We start from the raw sequence: 5,499 nt of genomic DNA on the forward strand, positions 1-5,499 counted from the left end.
CTCTGAATACCAAACACAGTGTCATTTTATTTTCTATCTTTTCATTTCAATGTTTAAAGTGCGGATCTATGAAGAATGACATGCTGTGTTTTCTTCGTTCAATTGAGATACCTTTATTTTAGGTTTATGCTTCTTTTACCTTAGAATCTCTCTGGAAAAGCGTATTAACTCTGCAGAAGCAGCTTTATTTGTCTGCGGAGCTGCTTGTACAGTGCAGTGTACCGTTTAAACTGCCGAAGGTAAAGATCACAATCAGGATGAACACATAAAAAGATATTGTGAGGGTTATTCTTCAGAATGCTTTTTGAGGATATAAGCAACATATGGAATTATTATGTGTTTTAAGATGATTGTGTGTGTGTGTGTGTGTGTGTGTGTGTGTGTGTGTGTGTGTGTGTGTGTGTGTGTGTGTGTGTGTGTGTGTGTGTGTGTGTGTGTGTGTGTGTGTGTGTGTGTGTGTGTGTGTGTGTGTGTGCGCGCGTGCGCAATCTCATGGATTGAATAAAAACACATAGTATGAGCTAAGAATTTAGGTCAAGGTCACACTGTGCCATCTGTTCAATGGTTTCATTTAATCTGGAGGTTTTCCCCTTTAAATAGACGGGTGTTACTCGCCGCAGGTGACATGCTGCTGACCATTTATTTTACAGGCTGATAAATGCTTCTCAGTTCTTCTGTTGTATCAGGATGAGTCTCTGTCTGCATCACTTGTTTTAGGTTTGTTTGCAATGCACCTGAAGATTTGAAGTGTGCAGCTGTTGAGGTGACATTCAGGATAGGTACGGGGGGGTTATATGTTGCTTCAGTCTCAAACATTAGAGACCAGTCAGCTGATCTGCTCGGCCTGAATGACTGAGTGTTGCTGAAAATAGAAGACAGAAACCAGGGAGACTGTGGTGGGGATGAAGAGGAGAAAAAAATGAGGAGGAGGAGGAGGAGGGATGGAAAGAGGGTACATGGCAGCTGAGGACACATGTAAATTTAAGGAAGCTGGGAGAGGAGAGTGGGTTGCATGAGCTGCTTTTGTCACAGGATGTGATCACGTGATCTGTTGAATCATTGATCAGACTGAACTCGCTAACCTAGACTCTGTGTGCATGTGCAGCTATTGACTTTTTACAGTCGTTCCATCCCAGTGGAGGAGAGACACAGCGACAGAAAGCTCGAAACTGGAGGGTGGTTTTGGTGGAATAAATGTTCAGAACAGTCAAATGTTGTTAAAATTCAGCTAGAATGAAAAACTGTGAAATCATTCAGGTTTAATTTGTTAATATAATTTAGAAATACTACTGGTTGTGAATCATTTTCAGGCATTAGAAGATGAACATATCAAAAGAGTATTTATAAAATCATCTCTATTCTTTGGAGACAGGTTCATGGAAATACCAGAGCGCTGTGAGCATCTTTGTGAACATTACAACCAGTTTGTGAAGTATTTTTGACACTGGCTCTCAATGCTTATTTGACACAATTTCCGAACCTCAATTGGCCCGACAGGAAGCGAAGGGAAAAACTGGACCTCCTTCCCGCTGCTCCTCCTTTTCCGCCCCTGAAAGACAGCAGCCTTCTCCAAACCAACCTGGTCCTTTTCTGTAACCACTGCGAGATCTGATTGCTCTCCCAGTGGAGACGCCCATGCTTTGCTGTGTATTTGTTCAGAAAGTCAGACCCCGGGTCGGTCCAGAACATGTCCATTCCTGCTGCTTTGATTGGCTGTTTGGGTGCTGGAATGTGTAGGTTAGTGTTTTGATTGGCTGCTGCTGTGAGACAGTGTTCCTGTGGTGCTCCTTCTGTCTGCCCAGGGTCGAGCTTGACCTCAAGGACCAGCTCACCATCCACATATCATAGCCTTCGACATCACAGGAGAGAAATACAAAACTGACTGTGGATCAAAGTCACGACACGTTTTGCAGTTTTCCCACAGAGGTGTTTAATTTCTCTTTCTTTCTTTCACACGCGCTCTGTTTCTTCACCCACAAGCCACCATGCTTCCACAACATTACAACAATGGACAGCTTATTTTTTTTACCGTCTTTTCAACATCCAACATTGATGCCCATGGGACGTCCACAGCGGACGTTGATCAAATCTTGAAAGAAGACGTTGTAAAAACTTAAATTCCGGCTATGCAGTGGACATAATTTAAAAGTATGGCAAAGACGTCTCCCTGACGTCTCGTGTTATCAGGGTATGGGGTTCTTTTTGTCCAATTTATGAACGCGCCCTCTAGAGCCTCCGAAAATGTTGTGCAAGGCTGATTCGTATTCCTCAAGAAGAGTAAATTGAAATGTAAAATCTGTATAGTCCCCCCTTTGAAAATGAATAAAGAAAATAGAAATAAAGAAAAAAGACTAATCCTGGTTCATGTCATGCAAATGCTATGTTGTCTTAATAGAAGATTTTAGATTCACTTCACAGTAACTTTGCAAAAAAAGACATAAAACAACAGAGAAATTTAATTTAATTACTTTGGAAATACTGTACATGTTAGTACTAAATGTTCTAAAAGATTAAAGAAAACAGAGAATGTCTGTAGTACTTAATCCCTTCCCCTCTGTCTATGTGTTCTGATTATAAGCCAGTGGTGCCTGTTGTTGGCTGTGCTAATGTGCTAAAATCCCGAAATCCTGCAGCCCATACATGACGGCACAGGGAACAGAGGCCGCAAGGTTGTGTGTGTGTGTGTGTGGGTGTGTGTGTGTGCGTGCGTGCGTGCGTGTGTGATTTAAAAGCATTAAACCCTTTTTTAGCAGCTTTTAGTGCTCCTCGGTAGAGACTGTCCAAGTCTCTAAAACTCCTCTGGAGGGATTAAACATCATTCATTTCTAAAATATATCCCTTTATTTAGTGTGATTGTGTTGGTCCAAAATCTCATCAATCATCTGGGTCGGACAGTGAAGCTTATCTAATATGATTTACACATTCAGTGACCTCCTGTGCTCTTATTGCATCTGAATTTCTCCATGTTAAGCCTGTCACCTGTGTGTGTGATAGACAGATAGCATCTATCAGACGGGTAACATCCGAAACATCAGCGAAATGGCGGCATTGTTTTTTTTTTTTTTTTTTTGCTTCAACCTGTAGGATTTGTTTTTATAGTAAACCTATCGATGCTGCACAGTTCTGGTTTCTTTGCTTGACTTCACATGTCTAATGACGGAAGGGAGGATGGTTCATCTTGCGCATGTTAAAAAGCACATACATACTTCAGTCCTACACCGTCTTCTTCCTCTTGTGTGCTCTCATCAGCTCTTCTCTGTTTTCGCTAATCCTCAAATCCTTTCGATGACACACGCACACACACATTTTCACTCCTCCCCTCGACATGACTAGTGCTCTCCGAATTAAAATATAATTCTGCACACCAGCATCCAATACCTACGTCTTCTTGTAAGAGATCCATGACAATATTTTTCTGAAATCAGCACCCACACACATCATGGTCCTTTGACAGTTTTGGATCTTAACTCACAAACCGTCTGCACACAAATTTCCAATTACCCGTGGGAAATGAAAAGTTGTCATGGGGCTGGTATGCATATGTTAGCCTGGTATCTATGTCATGTACTGTAGGGCAACAATAACACTAGATATTGAAAGTCAAAGCAGACAATCTGTTCTTGCTCTGAAATAAGGGTGATAGATGTCTTTGTATCAATTGAATTGTAAGTGCTTATAAAACATCTTCCTCTTTACCACATTGTTTTGCAATGTGACCTTGTCGAATACTAAAAACACTGTTCTATTAAATCCCATTCTCATCTTTCATTGTTACTATTTGAGCAGGATTAAATGTGAAAGATGTGCAGGCCATGTGACTTTGAAATATGTCCCATCCTCTATTTTCAAATATGGCACTCGTGAATCCCATTATGCTGTTGTAGAAGCACCAAAAAGAAATAGGAAATTCCATCAGTTGTTTCTTCCTCTGAAGTTTGGGCTTTAGCATGTTTGTCTGCCCCCTGCTCATCCTACACCGGATGTTCTATATGTTGGTGGTCTTGGCACTTGACTCCGAGGTCATTGGTTCCTTCCCTCCTTCATTCCTCCTCCATTCAACTTGTTGTTCATCATGTCCTTCCCTCTAAAATACTTTCCCTCTTATCAAGACTGTGTGGCAGAGCCAGCTACATGTCTCCCCTTGGTCTCAGTAGGTTGACCCAAGAGTATAAATCAAAGCGTCAGTCTGAAGATAAACTGTCAGCAGAGACTAAACTGTGGCAGGGCAGAGCAGGGAAAGTTGAACCATGAAAGTCAGCCTTAATATTCAACCCTTAACATGTACTGTATGTTTGATGGGGAACCAATCCAACAATATAAGTCGTATTTTGGAAGAAAATACTTCCCCAAGCAATAATTCAGTGCCCATCTACGACCGTCAATCAGTAAAGTGGTGTTCGGTGTCCACATAAACTCAGGATTCTGCTGACTGCTAAGGATGGCAGGCATGTTTCAACAAGCCGAAATGTCGAATCAGGACTCCGCTCATGGATCCACGCTGACCTGCAAGTCAACACTTCAAACAGGACATCCAATGGTGTCAAGCAGACGGCAGCTGAGCAGCATCCCGGGCCAGTCTGATCGCTGTGTCTGGCATTCCTGGAATAACACGGGGAATAACTCAGAGCTCAGAATGAAATTCCCAAAACTCTTAACCCGTCAGAGGAGTGAAAGCGACTCCCAAAGAGAGACAGCTCAGATGGTGGAGCACTTTCACTTCTGCTCGTCAGGCTGACTGGAGCTTGTCAACTGCTGAGTGCACTCCTCTTTATCTCAGTTCGTCAAGCAATAGTCACATATTACTCATGTTGTGATTTATTCACCCATTTGTGCAGTCAAAGGAAAACATGCCTTGGATTCCTGTATTGTGCTGTGTCTTTCCTGCACGGTCCTGTGGACAACTGACATCTTAAATAGTATAATCATAAATTCCCAATGCTACAATATAAAATTCCAAAAGTTTACTAAATTCAGCTCCATAAATGTGAGAATTTTCTGCATGCATTCTATTTCCCATCATTGTAAATTGCATCGGCTACCTCGTGGTTGTTTGCAGCAAAGACAAAAATAGCTGTTTGGAAATTTTGCTTTCCGTTTTGGTGACTTCATTGGTAGGAGGGCAAATTATTAAGTCGGTTGCAAAGGAAGCCCAACATATCTGTTATGAGTTAGGACAGCTGCTTCGAGGTCAGATTTGTGTCTGAATGACCTGAGATACTATGGAAAGCTTTCCCTGGCAGCACAACTCGGTTACAAGTTGTGTGCATGTATGTGTGGTATGACTGAGTGTTATTAGTAGCCACTGTATCAAGGGGATTGAAAGAGATCCTTGTTTGGGTGAGTGGGTGGGTTTGTGTGGTGGGGAATATGTGTGTGTGTTGTGTGTGTGTGTGTGTGTGTGTGTGAGAGAGAGAGAGAGAGAGAGAGAGTCTCACACTTGGGGAGGGGGGGAGAGGGGCGCCTCACATCTGGCTCGCTTTGTCAGCCTCATATGCAGAA

The sequence above is a fragment of the Brachyistius frenatus genome, unplaced genomic scaffold (assembly GCF_029030835.1).
Source record: "Brachyistius frenatus isolate BFR_SWC_R1_liver_20210118 unplaced genomic scaffold, ASM2903083v1 Contig_5, whole genome shotgun sequence".
In the NCBI taxonomy this organism is placed as follows: Eukaryota; Metazoa; Chordata; class Actinopteri; family Embiotocidae; genus Brachyistius; species Brachyistius frenatus.